We start from the raw sequence: 20,537 nt of genomic DNA, 5'->3' as shown, positions 1-20,537 counted from the left end.
TACCTGCTGCCGGTCCGTCCACTAGGGGCGCAGCTACTCCTTCTGGCTGGTGCCGTGGACATGATGGACGTCTGGAGGCGTGGCCTTGACTCTGCTCAGGGCGGGATCTTCTGTTTGGCGCCAGATTTAAAAACCTTGCTGTCCAGTAGTAATATCAAAATATTTTTTTCTGTGTATTCTGGTTGCACGTGAAAGATCGAGATATGTAGTTAGGGATGCAAATTTTGCAATTTTAGTAGGGTTCCTTCTCATTTCTTTAACTAGATCTTCTTTGATTCTGGAGTTGGCAAAACAGATAATAACATCTCTAGGTGTATTTGTTTGTGTCCAATTAGGAGGCAGCGGAAGTCTATGGGCTCTTTCAATTAATATCGGACCGTATTTTGGACAGTCTATATATGTTGAAAGTAGTTCCATCAAGTACGGTTCCAGTTCGATCACATCTTCAGATATCCCACGAATTTTAAGATTTTGTCTGCGTGACCTGTCTTCTAGGTCTGCAAGTTTAAGATCTTGTCTTGTTAAATCTGCTTTTAATACTTCATTTTGAGATTGAAGCTGTTTGATTTTCAAATGTAGCATAGTAATTTCTTTTGATTGAGCAGCTAAAGTGACCTTCATATGGGTCATTTCTTCCTTATATTCTTTAAGATTATGGTCCAAATCAGCTTTAATTTTAATATATAAAGAATCTAGTGCCATCATCAAATTGGTCTTTGTAATATAATCTGGCGGGTTGGTTATACTAATCTCACTTAGTCGATCTGGAGACGATTTAGATGATAAGACAGAAGTATCCGTTTGACTTTTAGGAGAGTAGTAGGCACTAATTGGAGGAGGTTTCTTTGTTTTCACAGACATTTTAGATTTTTCCTCTTTATCACCCTTGCCAGTTTTGTCACCTTTTGGAGGCATTATCGTTGCCCGCTTTTATCTATAGAGAAGAGACCTTTAAAAATCTTTACGCCTTTAAACCAGAATCTATTTAAGGCGAATTAGTGCAAATTATATGCAAATCCATACACATCAGATTTCAAAAAATGAAAGGTATAATCTTCAATAGCAATATAGGATGTTATTTCCAAAAAAAAAAAAAAAAAAAAGGGAGTATTTATATATATATATATTTATACATATATACACAGTTCGTATGTTTCATGTATTTCTTGTTGGTTTAATTCAAGTTTTAGTAATTTAATTTAGAGATATCAAGAGTGTAATAGCCAGTAGCCAGGAAACTCACGGTTACCGCTTCCGACTTTATTGGAGCTTTATTGGCACTCTGCCACGCTTAGTATCCGCGTCCAGCTAATTCAGGTTTTAGTAATTTCATTTAGAGATATCAAGAGTGTAATAGCCAGTAGCCAGGAAACTCACGGTTACCGCTTCCAACTTTATTGGAGCTTTATTGGCACTCTGCCACGCTTAGCATCCGCGTCCAGCTTCTAACACTCACGCCGCAATTGGTTGCCAAAACGTAGGAAACAAAAAAAAACAAAAACAACAGATGAAGCACCGCCGTCAGGAAACCGTCAGGAACCCAAAAAACAAAGGTTCGTCATCCGGAGTCCAGGCAATCCCCACCGCTCCACATCCAAAACTCAGCACTCTGTCTCCATTCCACCCCCCATCAAGGAGGAGAAGAAAAGGCACCGTCGTCTGAAGCCGTCCCGAGCTCAGGGCTCAGCACTGGTCACTGCGTGCGGTCGGTGCTTAATGCTCGGTGCTCGGCGTTTAACATTCGGCGGTCGGCGGTCGGCGGTCAGCGGTCAGCGGTCAGCGGTCGGCGTTTGGGATTACGGTACTTCCGCGCTAGCCATGCTGCCCCTTCACCATCCGCCGGCCCATCAGCACGCCTCAAACGTACGTAGTTACGTGACTACGTGTAATAAAATATATATATAGGGCCAAATACAAACTTCAAATAATTGGAACACATATAAATGTATGTGCGTCAAAAATAGGCAGAGTCACTTAGATGCAAACAAAGGTAAAACATTTAATACGAACAAAAATAGACGAAGAATATAAAAAGTAGATAACAAAAATACGAAACAAGTCTTACAAAAACTTGGAGAGGAATTTAGTTCATGACATCTGTCCTATGCATTCCTGAGGATGGAGGGAGGGAGTGTTGGGACGTGAAGAGTCCGTGGATGGCAAGTACATCTTCTCTCGACCTCTCTTCCCATGCCTCTCCATGTCTTACAAAAGCCTAGCTTATATGTGGATTGGATAGTGATGTCAGGGTATTGGTCTTCACCTAATTGGGTAAACATGCTCACTAAGATCTTTGCACGTCGAAACCCTATTTTAGGTGGTCGCTGTACGTATATTGTAATGCCCTTTTAGAGTTACAACTATACCACGCATTAGCAAGCTACTATCCTATCTATAGAATGCCTGTTCAGCAAATCCTTCATTCTATATTTAAGGTCAAGGAAACCCTGAAGCTTATTATTGAAACCTATTAATATATCTTAATAATCATTTATTTATGAACAATGATTACATATCTTTGACTATTGCCTATACCAATAATTATATATGGTCCATTTCTTAATTGAGGTTTATTAGAATCTTTTACAATTCCCCCTGATGATAGGATAATATCCTTATCATATATTTTCAAATACACACATTTACTCACCATTCATATCACATTCGTATCACACTTATACTACCATCACATCACACTTTACTTGGGACCATATGATAATCATTAGCATGAGACACCCTTTTCTCTACATTTGTTATGGAATGAGAGGATTGTGCTCTTTTTATCATTTCCCTTAATATTCCATCTCCCTTATCTACTTCATACTTAACATGTTTATATATCTTACTTATTCTACACATAAGAAAACTTTGATAAACAATACATAATAAAACAAGTATAGCTATAATAACAATCGGATTTGACAATATATTACCAGCTGCGGATTTTACCGAAGATTGTGACCACATATTTACTGATTTTTTTAAAATTTGACCAACAATTAACTCCAGACATATCATTCCATTGATGTTGAATTTGTTCTAATTCACCTTGTTTATGTTGGAAAACAATTTCTGCATCTTTCAATTGTTGCTTTAATATGGCCAATAATCCCTTATCTTTCTTTATTTCCTCTGTCCATGTTTTCCAAGGAAAATGGTCTATCTGTGTCAGATTAAATTGCTGAGGTAGTGTTCTTAAACGCTCTGTGCCTATAGTGGAGGCATTAAACTTTTTCCGATCTATCTCCAACTTTTTCAAATCTCCTTCTATGCAATATAAAAGATGAAGAGTTTCATTATGCATACAATTTGAAAAGAATGCTCTGACCAATGACTCTTCCTTCATTACTTGAAAACAAACTTTCCCTATCTTTCCTTGCGTCATTAATTCATGCATAGATGTAACACTTTCAATCCTGGCCTCACATGAATGATTGTGAAAACAAGAATGATAGACAACCTTTTCTTGCCCTGGAAGACATATTACTTTAGAAACAAAATGAAGACAAGCTGAAACATCTAATTGTTCCAGATTTTCCCATCAAATACAAAATCTGTATGTCTTAAATTATAACGAATCTAATTTGTCCAACAATGTCTCTTGATGTATCAATGTCCAATATCAGGAGTTGATCCACCCGAACTTCTCTTATCTTATGCAATAACAATATCTTCTGTGGTAAATCCTTTGTCTGATCATCAATTTCAATTGGCTTTTGGTACTGTTCAAACAACACAGCTATCAAAAAACTATGCTATCTTGATGTCACGATTCTTGTATTGCTGTTTCTCTGGAGGTTCTCCTTTCAATAGTTAACTGCTTTGTTTCTCCATTTTCTTGCAGAACTGTGTTCCTGCAAGAACAGAATTTAGTTAGAAACATATAATTTACACTGGTCAACATGTACCCACAGCTTCTGCTGCCTACGGGTATTTTTCACAGTTTTTTCTGTTTTTGAACAAGGATCATAACTTGACCCATTGTGTCGATTATTTCAAACGGTCCTTCCCAATTACTTTCCCAAGGTCCTGCCTTCCTAAAAGTCTTAATCATTACTGATGCTCCTTTCACAAATTTAGAAGAGTGAGGCGGTACCATACGCTGCATTCTAGACGCTGCGTGTGGAAGGATTGCTTTTAAATTATCCTGAAGTACCTGTAACCACTTAGTTCTTGCAATGGCATCTTTCTGTGGAGTAGACAAAAACGGTTCATGAGGAAAGATCAATGGCATTTTCCTCCCTGTCATTAATTCAAAAGGTGTATACTGGGTAGTTGAGGAACTTGTTCCCCTAATACTCATCAATACCAGAGGTACTGCATCAACCCAAGTATTTCCTTTATCGAGTAACATTTTTGCAATTCTAGACTTAATCGTTCTGTTCATTCTTTCTACAATACCTGCGGACTGAGGATGGTATGGAACATGGAATTGTTGACGTACCCCCAGGATTGCGCAAACAGCCTGCATGACTTTGCCAGTAAAATGGCTCCCCCTGTCAGATGAAATCATCCTTGGGATTCCCCAAGTACAAAAAACATGATTCACCAATGCTTTTGCCGTAGACAAAGCATCATCTTTCCTGACAGGCAACAGTTCTACCCACTTAGAAAATACATCTACCACGACTAATGCATACCTGAGACCTTGTTTACCTGAAGGTAGGGGACCTATGTAGTCAATCTGCAATGTAGACCACGGACCGTCTGCAGGTGCAATTCTTAGAAGTGGTGGCTTTTGTCCTTTAGGCCTGGGGTTTACTTGAGCACAAATGAGACATGACTGAACAACATTTTGTACAGAGTCTTCCATTTTGTCCCAATAAAACTTCTCTTTGAGAATTTCCAGCAACTTTTGCTGACCCACATGACCTAAACTTTCATGATTATAGCGGGTGAATTCCGTCTGCAAGTGTTTAGGCACAACTGGAAGTAAATTACCTTGCATTTCATAACAAATCACTCCATTTTCACAAACAAAAGGAGGTGTTATTTTATTCTTACATTCCACAATGAACGGATCTTTCATCTGTTCATCACTAAATGAAGGTAAATTTGCTTCCTTACTCTTTACTGGTAGTACTTCCAACGGTTCTAGTTCCATCACTCTCTCTCCTATCAAAGCTGCTTCCTTGGCTAGAGAATCTGCTTTCTCATTTCCCAAAGCTAAATCACTAGTTCCTCTGCTATGGCCAGGTACTTTGACAATAGCATATCGGTTAGGATTTTTAGAAGCTAGCTCAAAGATAGTCTGCAATGTATCAACATGACTTAAGATTTTGTTAGATGAATCCACAAAACCTCGTTTTTTCCACACAGGTAAGTAGTCTGTTAGTGAACGTACAACATATGAACTATCACTATAGATTACCAAAGGATCATTATTTTCTTTCTCATTAATTTCCAATACTGTTTTAACAGCTTCAATTTCTGCTCTCTGTGCAGAAAAATGTCCTGGTAGTCTGTGCTGAATAGCTCGGCCTTTCTTTGGAAACCAAATGGCATATCCGGTATAATATTGTCCTTTCAAACAAAATCTAGAACCATCTACAAATACTGGTTCATCAGTTTCCTCTACTTCTTTTCTAAAAAGAGATGGAAAATCCCCCTGAAATGTCTCAACACACTCATGTGATTCACCCTCATATTGCATTAGTTGAGGGAGCACATATTTAGCTTTATGATCCACTTCAATCTGTTTTGGAGATAAAGACAACAACCAATGTGCAAATCTTTGATGTGACACTCCTGGGATACTTTTTTCAAGAAGCAATTTCAAGGTGGAGTGAGGGGTCTGCAGAATTAGTTTGTTAAACCCAACAATATGTTCAGTCGCCTTGACTGCAAAGTGTACACCCACCAGATGTCTTGCACACGTTTCAAACCCTTTTTCCACAGGTGAAAGGAGTTTGGAAAAATAGCCAACTATTCTCCATTCCTTTCCCTGTAGCTGCAGTAAAACTGCCGAGACAGCCGTCTCCGAGGTATGAACTTGTAAAGCAAAAGGCTTAGATGGATACACAGTTGTCAAAGCTGGTGCTCTCTGTAAATCAAGTTTTAGTTGTTCAAACGCTTTCTGCTGCTCATCTCCCCATGGACCAAACAAATTGTCATCATCAGTACTTTTTAGTAAGTCATATAAGGGTTTAGCTTTTTCAGCAAAGCCCTCTATGAAGTCTCTAGAAAAATTTACAAGTCCCAGGAATTGTCTTAAAGCTTTGAAAGTTGTAGGTACAGGCAAAGCTGCTACTGTTGCTACTCTTTCCTGCAAAGGACGTCTCTGGCCTGGACTTATCAAAACTGCCAAGTACTGAACCTCTTGTTTCAGTAATTGGACCTTCCTTGGATTTAATTTCAATCCTGACTCGTACAACAGATCAAACAATTCTGCTAGCAAGGTGAGGTGTTCCTCTCTACTCTCTGTTGCCAACAAGATATCATCCACATACTGTAGAATACAATCTTGCCTTGAGAATTTTGATAACACTTTTGCCAATGCCTGATGAAACAGACTAGGTGACATGTGCGCCCCTTGTGGTAATCTGCAAAATACATATTGCTCATTCAGAAAGGTAAAAGCAAATTTGTATTGACAACTCCTTTATCTGAATACTGAAAAAACCATTACTGATATCGATATCGAGGTACCGAGAAAAACTTTGCCTTAGCATTCAATCGAGACATGATGTCAGGGGTATCTGCTACAATTGGTGCCACATTTGGGGTACATTTATTAAACATACGCAGATCTAGAAGCATTCTATAACAATTATCTGGTAACTTAACTGCCCATAACGGATAGTTTGTCCCCGAATTTGATTTGCGTATGACGCCTTGTTGAAGTAGTTCTTCAATAATTTTGGACAAAGGCTCAATTGAATCTGGAGGCAATCGGTACTGTTTCTGAGCTATGGGATCTGTTCCTTCCACTTTGACAACAACATCTTTCATCGTCCCTACCTCATTCTTAGATTGAGCCCATAACGAGGGATGTTTCTGCACAATTTCTACAAGAGTCAAGTCATTACAATCCATTTGTGGCCATACATGATTTGGGGATACCTCCTCAATTAAATTGATAACGGCCACTACACTGTAGTCACTTGGATCAATTACTACAGGCCCTTTTAGGTTATTACTTCTCCAAATCACTTGATTCCCTAAGTCAATGACCCAGCCTCGTTCTCTCATTACATCAGCCCCTAAGATATTTTCTGAGCTAGGACAATGCCAGATATCAATTTCAGTACACAAATAGCCAGGAATCTCAAACAAAACACCAGTAACTAAAGTTGGTGAAGTATTACCTTTACCACTAAAACCTACAATCGTGCAAACAGGTGAATTAGATGTTATAGGCAAAGCTTGATTAGTCACACTTAATTGAGCTCCTGTATCAATTAGGAATGTAATCTCTTTTCCCTGTAATTTTCCCTTGACATATGGTCTGCCACAGTTGTCAGTTGACACTGGAGCTACATGGGTCAACTTACAGAGTGATTGATTCTTATCTAGTCACTGAGAGGGTGTCAGACCCCCCCTGACATTCTTTCCTGTTACATTAGTAGCAGTACTATTTGTTGTCAGCTCTTGCACCTGTCTTATTAGTGGAGTGTATGGGGACATTGACTTAAACTGTTCACCAGTAGGTGGGGCTGTTGGCACCAGCCCATTCTCTTTCCCAAAATTTTGTGTTCTAGGGACAAATTTTCTATTTTTAAGAAATTGTTTACACTGCCACTTCAAATGTCCTCTTTTACCACAATGATAACAACTAACATTTGGTCTGAATATCTTTTGGTTAGTATTATCAAATCGTTCAAAATTAGTAGGATTAGTTTGTGGCTTGTGACAGTCATTCTGAGTTAATTCTAGCCGTTTGTCTGTCCATATCCCTCTCCAAGTTCTCTAATTGCTGAGCTAAAACAAAACAGTCGGGACAGCTGTTAAAGTCGTCAGTACTGTCATCAGGGTTAGATTCTGGTACAACTTTGTTAATCATGCAAATACTTTGTCTAGGCTGTAAATCCTCCACAATCAAGTCATTAAACGTTTTAAACATGCTTAGGGCATTTTGCAGTTTCTTCTTAAGTTTATCAATACAAAACAATTTCTTATCCAATTTCATATTTTCTAGCTCACATTGTTTGTACATACTAGCCCATAACTGTGCATTAGTAGGACAATTATCAAATTGAAAAGTTATTTTACTTTTGTTAGCATAAGTTTTTATAAAATCCATGACTTACCCTGTTTAGTGAACTCTCCGTGAGTGGCTGTTGTTTCACGCTGTATGGCTGTCTTGCGTCTGCCGTCAATAGCGTCTCTTAGCACTTGTGGTTCCAATAAAATCTGAAAGTCTGTATCCTCAAAAGTCCTTTTCTTAATTATCTCCCGACAGTTTGCAAAAAGTGTACAGATATATCTGCCCTTCCCCCTGAGCAAGCTGGAGGGCAAAGGTCAGGAAGAAATACGCAGGGCTGGCTCGCCAGATATGTAATAAAATATATATATAGGGCCAAATACAAACTTCAAATAATTGGAACACATATAAATGTATGTGCGTCAAAAATAGGCAGAGTCACTTAGATGCAAACAAAGGTAAAACATTTAATACGAACAAAAATAGACGAAGAATATAAAAAGTAGATAACAAAAATACGAAACAAGTCTTACAAAAACTTGGAGAGGAATTTAGTTCATGACATCTGTCCTATGCATTCCTGAGGATGGAGGGAGGGAGTGTTGGGACGTGAAGAGTCCGTGGATGGCAAGTACATCTTCTCTCGACCTCTCTTCCCATGCCTCTCCATGTCTTACAAAAGCCTAGCTTATATGTGGATTGGATAGTGATGTCAGGGTATTGGTCTTCACCTAATTGGGTAAACATGCTCACTAAGATCTTTGCACGTCGAAACCCTATTTTAGGTGGTCGCTGTACGTATATTGTAATGCCCTTTTAGAGTTACAACTATACCACGCATTAGCAAGCTACTATCCTATCTATAGAATGCCTGTTCAGCAAATCCTTCATTCTATATTTAAGGTCAAGGAAACCCTGAAGCTTATTATTGAAACCTATTAATATATCTTAATAATCATTTATTTATGAACAATGATTACATATCTTTGACTATTGCCTATACCAATAATTATATATGGTCCATTTCTTAATTGAGGTTTATTAGAATCTTTTACACTACGTCATCACTCTTATCCTCACTGATGTTAAATAAGAACACGCAGACAAACATAGGACACAGAAACGACTAATGCATTTGAAACATCTATGTACGAAGGACTATGCGTGAGTCAGATAGGTGGTTTCATGACGTTTTCTGCCTCCATATCTAGGCTCTGTGGCGCAATGGAGAGTGCATTAGACTTCTAGCACTTGACAAGGCATTCAAAGGTTGTGGGTTCGAGTCCCACCAGAGTTGTGGTTTTTCCAGTGGTTGACTGCATTTGATGTTCTTGTTTAGTTATAAGTTGCAATATCCACAAATTGCCTCTGAAAAATTTCTGTAATACTATTGACAGATCTTAAGATGACAGATTTTAATTGAAAGATTAAATTGTATTTCCAAATATCCACAATTTGTCTGTGAGAAATTATGGTAATCTGAAACAATAGAACGATCTAACACAAGTGTGGAAAGCAGTTTAGATTAAAGTTTTGATGCGAAAATAATGCCAATATTCAAAGGTTGTGGGTTCGAGACCCACTAGAGTCGTGTTTTTTTTCCAGTGGTTGACTACATTTGATGTGCTTGTTTAGTTTTAGGTTGCAATATCCACAAATTGTCTCTGAAAAATGTCTGTAATACAATTGACAGATTTTACTCTAGTGTGAAATGTGTTTCAGTAGTGGGCCCTGTGGCACATTATACAAAGGATGATCACATAGATTTCTTTGGGCAAAAAGATTAGGAAATGTACAACAGAAAATCAAGGGTGCCCTGTGACTCTTATGGAGCCACTTGGAGCCAAAGTCTTCATAACAATAGTTGGAGAAAGAATTAAAGTTTGCCTTTAAGTGTTTGAAACAGTACATCGCAATCAACTTTGATTTCATTAAAGGTGTTGGCAACGCACAATACGTAGAAGAACCCTGCATGCCCAGAGGGCGATAAGTTTGGTGGTCATATGGCACATCAAAAAACACATGTGAAATCTTAGCCTTCACATGCAGGATCTCAAGTCTGCTTACCCTATGACTCTAATGAAGCCACTTTAAACCAATGCAGTGGCAAAAGGTCCCCTAAGAGCTAGTCCCTTGCCTTGAAACCATGTAAAAAAAATATCTTCTTTCGTTGCAGCAGTAGCTTGTCAGGATGGCCGAGTGGTCTAAGGCGCCAGACTCAAGTAATGCTATCTTCTCTCTGTGAGGGTCTTCTGGTCTCCATGTGGAGGCGTGGGTTCAAATCCCACTTCTGACAGTCATCTCTTTTTGTGCTTTGAGCTTCGTTTAATTCAACAATTTTTTGAGAAAGAATCCAAGATTGAATTTAAGCGTTGAAAGAGTACATTGCAGAAGACATTGATTTCATAACATAAGACAGCAATGTACAATCTCTAGACTCGAAAGAACAGTAACCTGGGGATCTAAAGCACCAGCAACCTCAAGACAACTCAAATCCGCAATCTTCCAATCCAAAGTCAGACACCTTACCCATTAAGCCACGAGGTCCAGACAGAAAGCGATAATCTTATTCCGCACTTTGGAGAAAAGACATACCGAAAGAGTTGAAAATAACGACCCAGGTGTAGATACTTTCCAATAGCTGTCACATAGATTTCTTGGGGGAAATAGATTAGGAAGTGTACAACAGAAAATCAAGGGTGCCTGTGACTCTTATGGAGCCGCTTTGAGCCAAAGTCTTCATAACAATAGTTGGAAAAAGAATTAATGTTTGCTCAAAGTTTTTGAAAGAGTAAATTGCAGACAACTTTGATTGAATCAAATCTCACAACAACGCACTATCCGTAGAGGTACCGTGTAGGCCAAGATGGGGTTACATTCGGTGATCATATGGCACATTGAAAAAAAACACTTGAAATCTTAGTTTTGACATATCTGCCTTTCATACCAAGAGGGACTAAAGATCTTGGGTGACACGTAACATGGAAAGAAACTATTGAAATCTTAGTTTCCACTTCCCTGACATTCATTGATATCAAAGAACTTTTAAGAACAACAGAACCAAACCTCCAGCAACTCCAACCATGAAGGGACTCGAACCCTCAATCTTCTGATCCGAAGTCAGATGCCTTATCCATTAGGCCACGCAGTCTGCATGTAAAGTTCGAGAAAAAAATGTGTGGATACGTTTCTCATAGAGAAACATAACTATATTTCCTTTACTTCACATGGCACAATATGCTTTTTATGACCACTGTCCTTCCTCTGACTGATGTTAATTAAGAACACGCAGACAAACATAGGACACAGAAACGACTAATGCATTTGAAACATCTATGTACGAAGGATTATGCGTGAGTCAGATAGGTGGATTCATGACGTTTTCTGACTACATATCTAGGCTCTGTGGCGCAATGGATAGCGCATTGGACTTCTAGCACTTGAGCATGGCATTCAAAAGTTGTGGGTTCGAGTCCCACCTGAGTCGTTGTTTTTCCAGTGGTTGACTGCATTTGATGTTCTTGTTTAGTTGTAAGTTGCAATATCCACAAATTGTCTCTGAAAAATTTCTGTAATACTATTGACAGATCTTAATCTGACAGATTTTAATTGAAGCATTAAATTGTATTTCCAAATATCCACAATTTGTCTGTGAGAAATTATGGTAATCTGAAACAATAGAACTATCTAACACAAGTATGGAAAGCAGTTTAGCGCTCCGTTTGTAAGATTAAAGTTTTGATGCGAAAATAATGCCAATATTCAAAGGTTGTGGGTTCGAGTCCCACTAGAGTGGTGTTTTTTTTCCAGTGTTTGACTGCATTTGATGTGCTTGTTTAGTTTTAGGTTGCAATATCCACAAATTGTCTCTGAAAAATGTCTGTAATACAATTTACAGATTTTACTCTAGTGTGATATGTGTTTCAGTAGTGGGCCCTGTGGCACATTATACAAAGGATGATCACATAGATTTCTTTGGGCAAAAAGATAAGGAAATGTACAACAGAAAATCAAAGGTGCCCTGTGACTCTTATGGAGCCACTTGGAGCCAAAGTCTTCATAACAATAGTTGGAGAAAGAATTAAAGTTTGCTTTTAAGTGTTTGAAACAGTACATCGCAATCAACTTTGATTTCATTAAAGGTGTTGGCAACGCACAATACATAGAAGAACCCTGCATGCCCAGGGGGCGATATGTTTGATGGACATATGGCACATCAAAAAACACATGTGAAATCTTAGCCTTCACATGCAGGATCTCAAGTCTGCTTACCCTGTGACTCTAATGAAGCCACTTTAAACCAATGCAGTGGCAAAAGGTCCCCTAAGAGCTAGTCCCTTGCCTTGAAACCATGTAAAAAAAATATCTTCTTTCGTAGCAGCAGTAGCTTGTCAGGATGGCCGAGTGGTCAAAGGTGCCAAAAACAAGAATGCTATATTCTCTCTGTGAGGGTCTCCTGGTCTCAATGTGGAGGTGTGGGTTCAAATCCCACTTCTGACAGTCATCTTTTTTTGTGCATTGAGCTTCGTTTAATTCAACAATTTTTTGAGAAAAAATCCAAGATTGAATTTAAGCGTTGAAAGAGTACATTGCAGAAGACATTGATTTCATAACATAAGACAGCAATGTACAATCTCTAGACTCAAAAGAACAGTAACCTGGGGATCTAAACCACCAGCAACCTCAAGACAACTCAAATTTGCAATCTTCCAATCCAAAGTCAGACACCTTACCCATTAAGCCACGAGGTCTGGACGGAACGCGAGAGTCTTATTCCGCACTTTGGAGACAAGACATACCGAAAGAGGTGAAAATAACGACCCAGGTGTAGATACTTTCCAATAGCTGTCTTGGGGGAAAGAGATTAGGAAGTGTACAACAGAAAATCAAGGGTGCCTGTGACTCTTATGGAGCCGCTTTGAGCCAAAGTCTTCATAACAATAGTTGGAAAAAGAAGATAAAAAAAAACTGGACGGTGGTGTGATGACGTGAGACCCTCACGGGGTGGATCGTTGGAGCGTGCGGGATGAACTTCAGGTGATGGCGTCCTGCGATCTGCCTCCCCGGTATGCCTGACGATCTTGCTGCGAACTCTCAGCGTGTGGCTAGCGTACGGTTTCTTCCCCCGGCTTCCTTGGAAGTTCTTCAGTTGCAGCAACCCCGGGAGAACATCCTGAGGTGTGGCAGCTACCGATTGATGCTCCATATTGAAGGACTCGGCTATGTTGCCGTTATGCTGGAAGCTGGAATGAGACCGAGAGAAATCTAATATTTGGCGGGGAAACGCGCTACAGATTTTTGATCCTGAGGAGCTGTGGCAGGTGTCCGAGTGGGATCTTCAGAGTTCCTGGAAATCGTCAAAAGTACTTTCTATTGATTTATTTATTTATTTATTTATTTATTTATTTTTGGATCAAGATTGGAATTATTTTTTGGAACCTGTCTATATTACAATCATGATGGTGGAGGAGATTCTAATTTGGTAACAGATCTAGGGATATTTCCATTGAAAAAAGAAAAGGAAAAGGGAAAAAATGTATGATTATACTAATATATTGAAAGTACTATAATCATGTTGGAAACAGACTTTATAACTTAATCATGTTGGAAAACAGACTTTATAATTTAATCAAGCTACACAGGAGTAAGAAAATTGATCCCTTTATATGAATTCAACTTTACCAATCATGCTATCAATCATGCTATCAATTATGTTATCAACCCATTATCTATACACATGAATTCAGATTTGGATGGAATTAACTGATCCAGTTTATCTCCACTACGTGATACGGCTTGCGTCTTCTAATCATGTTGAAATCTAATTTAAATTATTAATTATTATAATTATGCTGGAATAGGACACCTTAATCTAATCAAGCTTGGAAGGAGGTGAAATTTGATTTGTCTCTGTGATTCTAATCAACTAGTGGATCATGGTCTATATATAAATTATTGATTTTGGGATCATATATTTTGATTCATATTTTGACACATACTTCACTAATGAATTTTGACACATACTTCACTAATGAATTTATAAAATTTTGATTATCACTCAATACTTGAACTGTGGTTATAAGAAGAAAAAAAAAGAAAGAAAAAAAAAAAAAAAAGGAAAAGGACAGGAAAAAAAAAGTAAAAAAGAAAAAGAAAAAAAATATAGTCATAATCTTTTTATTTGTTTATTTCGATATTTACAATAATAAAGAGGACACGATGGCGTCAAAAAGAGAGGATCCAAAATCAAAAAAAAGAGAGAAAAGAGATCTAGACCAAAAAAAAGAAAAAAAGATTTCTATGCTATTTTCACCCCAGGTTCATAGGAAAATGGAGGAATCTGTGTGCTTATCTGATTCCACTATTGATGAAATTGGAAGACACTCTTTAAGTCCTGCAGCACAATCTACTCAAATGATTACCAAAGAATATTTGCAATTATGTATGGAATCTCAGCTTAACTCATTTAAAGATGAACTCAATCTAATTATGCAAAAGAATGAGTTTCTTGAATTAGAGTTAAAATCAATTAAAGATGACCTTAACCATAAAGAGAACATCATAAGAAACCTGGAACAAAAATTAAATGACGCCGAGGATCGCACACGCAGGAAGAACTTAAGGATACATGGCATTTCGGAGGATATTAAGCAGGACTCTATCAGAACGTATTTGAAAGAATTGTTTTTAGATATGGGCATCCGTGATGTTGATAGAGACGATATGATTGAACGTGTACACAGAACGTTAAAACCAAAGAATCTTGCTGAAGGAAAACCCAGAGATATAATTATTCGCTTCTCAACTTTCTTTATACGATACAAAATATTATTGGCAAGTAAATATGTTCCGAAAGTAGATAAATTTCAAAACTTAATGTTCTTTCAAGATCTCTCTCTATTTACTAGACAAAAGAGATTTGAATTTAAAGAAGTGACCAAGATTTTGAGAGAGCAAAATATTAGATACTCGTGGGGATTCCCAGTAAAATTGTTTATTATGTCCGCTCAGCATCAACCAGTTAAGCTATCAACGGTTGATGAAGCTAGGAGTTGGCTTAAAGGAAATGTAGTACATGGTTTGCAATAATAATCTCGCGGATGCGCGACTTCTGGGGGGGGATTTTTTTTTTTTTTTTTAGTGTGTGTTATTTATACAAAATTATATAGGTGTAATCTCATATTATATGGTTTTTGAAGGAGTGTAGGAGGAATATTCACTTGTGCTATTATTAAACTACAGGTATTGGTGAATTAATGGATTTGAAGGGTATGTACATATGCAATAATGATATAATTTAATCCACACTTAGTTTTAAAAAAAAATGTAATTAGATATAAAGCATTTTACCATTTGGAGTATGGTGTTTCTAATTTCACGATATATGCCACTTAACACATAATTATACTTATAACTTAAATCTTTTATATTTTTACGGGATCTTATTTCCCTAAGATATCTTTATTGATCACTTAGGATTAATTTTGGCATGGACAAGATTAATATGATTAACTGCCAAATACACTAGTTTTTTTTTTTTTGTTTATTTTTTTTTTTTCGGTTTTTTTTTGTGTTTTTTTTCCCCCCTCACCCATTTGGTCTATTTATTATTCTTTCCTCAATATAGATTAGTTCCCGTATAGCTCCTCAACAAGGTGGAGTTACTATATCCTGGGAGAATGTTGGGTTTTTTCTCCGATGTTTGGATAGTATTTGGGCTTCCATTAATTTTTGTAAATTGTGTTATTTGTGTGTGGATGTAGGATGTATGGATTGTGAGGGTGTCAAGCCTTATCAGGTTTATGTTAGTTATAATAACCATCCGAAACATGGAAGATCTATTTAAGATTATTTTGTTGAATGTTCAAGGTTTAAATCTGCCTCATAACAGATATTCGCTATTCAATTATATAAATAATCATCATATAGACATATGTTGCGTCCAAGAAACACATTTGAAAATGTCAAGTTAATTTATCTAATGCTTTCAGTATTACTCTTGGTAAATATAAACTCTATGACATTTGGAGGACGTTGAGACCGGCAGACAAAGATTATACCTTTTTTTCGGGTCGACATAAGACTTTTTCACGTATAGATCTTATATTAACTACAGCGAACGTGATTTCAGATTGTAAGCGCATTAGTATAGGAAATGCAGCCTGGACAGATCATGATCCAGTTTGTCTGGAAATAGAAAAGAAATTTCATTTGACTTTACGCCCTTGGATAAATGAATCATCATTAGGCTGTAAGGATTCTCTTGATTACATTTCCCAGACGACCACTCAGTTTTTTCTTGAGAATTTGACGCATAATATGAGTCTGGGTAATATCTGGTGCGCTTATAAATGTGTCTTGAGAGGATATTTAATTAAAAAAGATGCATATAATAGGAAAAAAGGAAAAGAAAAATTGTCTGATCTATATATTTCATTGAGTAATTTAAAAAGGAAGTGCGGTCAATCTCATGGAGAACAAGACATTATGAATATGATTAAAATCAAAAAAGAAATTGAGGACCGTTTAATAAGTAAAGCAAATTATAATTTGATTAAGTTAAAGCAAAAATTCTACTACGCTGGGAACCGGGCAGAGAAACAGCTTACCAACCAATTAAAAAATAGAAATTTAAAAAATCGAATTCTTAAACTTATAGATGGGGATAAATATATTTCTAGTCCTGATAATATTGGGACATCTTTTGGTAAGTTTTATACATCCCTGTATAATATTGTAGGTCAATCCCAAGATGATGTACAGATGAGACAATATCTGCAGGACTCCAGATTGCCGAAGTTGACTGATACATTGATAGAACAATTGGACGCTCCCTTTTTGGAGAGTGAAGTAAATGTAGCGATAAAAAAACTAAAAGTACGTAAAGCTCCTGGTCCCGACGGATATACAGCACTGTTTTATAAAAAACTGTCCAAATTGATAGTTCCGCACCTAACAAGTATGTTCAACGAAATCAGCGCAAATAAGTCCTTTCCTAATGGCATGTTGGAGGCTATTATTCTTCCTATACCTAAAGCTGGGAAAGAGTGCCGATTATAGGCCAATCTCTTTGATTAATTTGGATACTAAAATATACTCTTCAATACTAGCTGCCCGTTTAAAACCATTGTGCCCACAGTTAATTTGTAGAGATCAGTCTGGCTTTATAAAAGGAAGACAATCTAGTGATAATGTCCGTAAGATTATTGACATAGTAGAATATGTAACCACTCATGAAATTCCATCAATCCTCTTGGCTTTGGACGCGGAAAAGGCCTTTGACCGGGTTAACTGGACCTTCTTAGAACAGACATTGAGGTCTTATGGCTTTGGTGAAGGCTTTATTCGAGCTGTTATGGCGTTGTATACAACACCAACCGCAATGGTAGTTGGTCAAGGCTTTAAATCGGAACGTTTTAGATTAAATAACGGGACTCGACAAGGTTGCCCATTGGCACCTTTGCTATATATTCTCACATTAGAACCATTAGCTTCGAGAATTAGACTCAATAAAAGCATTAAAGGAATAAGAATTGGTGATTTGGAAAATAAACTTTGTCTATACGCGGATGACATATTACTATCTCTGTATGATCCGTTAAATTCAGTTGATCATTTGATGGCCGAAATTGATTTATTTAGCAGCTTCTCGAATTATAAATTGAATATCACAAAAACACAAGCTGTAATGATGAATATCTCGGCTTCATCAAAAACTAGCATTGAGGAATCCTTCGAATTCTCTTGGGCGACCGATAAAATCGACTACCTGGGGGTTGTAATCCCAATCAAGATTTCGGAAATTATAGAAGTTAACTTTAGTAAATTACGAGATGAATTGATTAAGCAAATTAAAGAGTGGAAAGGCCTTTTTATTTCTTGGCTTGGTAGAATGAATGTCATTAGATCCTATATAGTCCCCAAATGGTTATATCTTCTTCAAATGATTCCGGTCAGGCTCCCGTTGTTAGATTGGTTTGTGATTGAGCAAGAGTTGACAGGCTTCTCAAATCTGGAATGCATACTTTGGCTACATCATTTTAAGCTTAAATCAATTAGAAATAACCTACCAATTACTCTCCATAGTTCTATGGAGTTTTGGGAGTATATTAAGCCTTGATTAGGCCTCCGTAATAAAATAGTTTCAACAGCTCCGCTTGAAACTCTCCAGTATAATATCTCCCAATTAAATTTGAGAAACTGGACCAACTATAGGAATAAAAGGATTATAGATATTTTGATACAGGATAAAACAAAAACGTTCTCTCAGCTCTCAGAGGAATTTGAATTCGGCAATCTGGAGTCCTTCAATGTCTTTAGGATAACTTTCTATGTTAGATCTCATTTGTATGTGCAGTCCTCATCTATTTTGAGTCAAAAGATCTGCGATATGTTTTCTACAGAAATTATTCTAAAAAGCCTAAAAAAGTGGTATATACTGCTTGAAGAAATAGAAACTCCCCTTGTTCATATTGCATTAAAATCATGGCAATCAGACTTAAAGTGTCTGATAGATTTAAATATATGGATTGGTAGTTTATTTGAAATTAAGAAAATTTCGCATTGCCTCAACATGATTGAACTGCATTACAAGATAATGTGGAGATGGTATATAACCCCGGTGAAACAGTGTAAATTTAATTATAATGCGTCCCCTCTCTGTTGGAGATGCCGTTCTTCTTTAGGATCATTCTCCCATATCTGGTGGGAATGCCCACAGATCCAAAGTATTTGGCAAGATATATTTAAGCTCATTTCTGATACTTTAAATCAAAACATAGCACCGACTATGCGAAGAGCCCTACTACATTTTGATTTAAACGGATTTCGATTTAACCAAAGGGCTTTTATAGTACAATGCTTGCTAGCCATGAAGATAATTTTAGCTAGACAATGGCTACAATCATTATCTATTTCTTTGGATCATGTGGTGAATCAAATCAGCCATCAATGTTTGATGGAACGTGGCTTTTTTCTATCTCACCAGTGTTTACAGAAATTCCATAACATCTGGAGACCGTGGCTGACTCGGCACCCTGACATTCTCCCAAATTTATAACATAACGTATAAACATACTGATTATATCAACTTGGCTTGACAGTTTGAATGTATTGTATGGATGGTTTGTTGGTGATTCTTTTTTTCTTGTGTTTTTTTGGGGTTTTTTTTGGGGGTTTTTTTGTTTTTCTTCTTTTTCTCGTTGTGGGGTATAGACTGGGAAGTTTTGTTGTAATCCCGGTCTAATTGTGTTGTATATGTTTTATATTGCAATTTTAGACGCATCAATAACTTATATATACAAAGTAGAAAAACTTGTTCCATTCTCTGTAAGTGGAATGATGAATATCTGCACATATATGCTGCTATATTTATAAGTGGAATGATGAATATATGTATACATATGCTGCTATATTTATTATCGGCACTTTCTGCTTATATATATGTTTTTCTTTATATTGTATGTGATGTGGTCTAATAAAAAAAAAAAAAAGTTTTTGAAAGAGTAAATTGCAGACAACTTTGATTGAATCAAATTTCGCAACAACGCACTATCCGTAGAGGTACCGTGTAGGCCAAGATGGGGTTACATTCGGTGATCATATGGCACATTGAAAAAAAACACTTGAAATCTTAGTTTTGACATGTCTGCCTTTCATACCAAGAGGGACTAAAAATCTTGGGTGACACGTAACATGGAAAGAAACTGTTGAAATCTTAGTTTCCACTTGCCTGACATTCATTGATATGGAAGAACTCTAAAGAACAACATAACCAAACCTCCATCAACTCCGACCACAAAGAGACTCGAACCCTCAATCTTCTGATCCGAAGTCAGATGCCTTATCCATTAGGCCACGCGGTCTGCATGTAAAGTTTGCGAAAAAATGTGTGGATACGTTTCTCATAGAGAAACATAACTATATTTCCTTTACTTCACATGCCACAATATGCTTTTTATGACCACTGTCCTTCCTCTGACTGATGTTAATTAAGAACACGCAGACAAACATAGGACACAGAAACGACTAATGCATTTGAAACATCTATGTACGAAGGATTATGCGTGAGTCAGATAGGTGGTTTCATGACGTTTTCTGTCTGCGTATCGAGGCTCTTTGGCGCAGTGGATAGCGTATTGGACTTCTAGCACTTGACAAGGCATTCAAAGGTTGTGGGTTCGAGTCCCACCAGTGTTGTTATTTTTCCAGTGGTTGACTGCATTTGATGTTCTTGTTTAGTTGTAAGTTGCAATATCCACAAATTGTCTCTGAAAAATTTCTGTAATACTATTGACAGATCTTAATCTGACAGATTTTAATTGAAGCATTAAATTGTATTTCCAAATATCCACAATTTGTCTGTGAGAAATTATGGTAATCTGAAACAATAGAA

At 37.2% G+C, this 20,537-nt stretch overlaps 3 non-coding genes across 3 annotated transcripts; 2 read left to right on the top strand and 1 right to left on the bottom strand.

Annotated features, from left to right (window-relative positions):
- The first annotated feature begins 10,328 nt into the window (after positions 1-10,328).
- TRNAL-CAA (transfer RNA leucine (anticodon CAA)) lies at positions 10,329-10,439 on the top strand. Its single transcript has 2 exons — positions 10,329-10,366; positions 10,394-10,439. It is a non-coding gene; the product is annotated as a tRNA-Leu (tRNA).
- A 1,103-nt stretch (positions 10,440-11,542) lies between these two features.
- TRNAR-UCU (transfer RNA arginine (anticodon UCU)) lies at positions 11,543-11,630 on the top strand. Its single transcript is given in 2 exon segments — positions 11,543-11,579; positions 11,595-11,630. It is a non-coding gene; the product is annotated as a tRNA-Arg (tRNA).
- Positions 11,631-19,934: 8,304 nt separating this feature from the next.
- On the bottom strand, positions 19,935-20,007 carry TRNAR-UCG (transfer RNA arginine (anticodon UCG)). The gene has a single exon. It is a non-coding gene; the product is annotated as a tRNA-Arg (tRNA).
- Between the last annotated feature and the right edge of the window lie 530 nt (positions 20,008-20,537).

Source organism: Sceloporus occidentalis, unplaced genomic scaffold, assembly GCF_023333645.1.
Source record: "Sceloporus occidentalis isolate IW3139 unplaced genomic scaffold, rSceOcc1.0.p SCAF_102, whole genome shotgun sequence".
Classification (NCBI taxonomy): Eukaryota; Metazoa; Chordata; class Lepidosauria; order Squamata; family Phrynosomatidae; genus Sceloporus; species Sceloporus occidentalis.
This window is presented reverse-complemented; position numbering and strand designations above follow the sequence as displayed.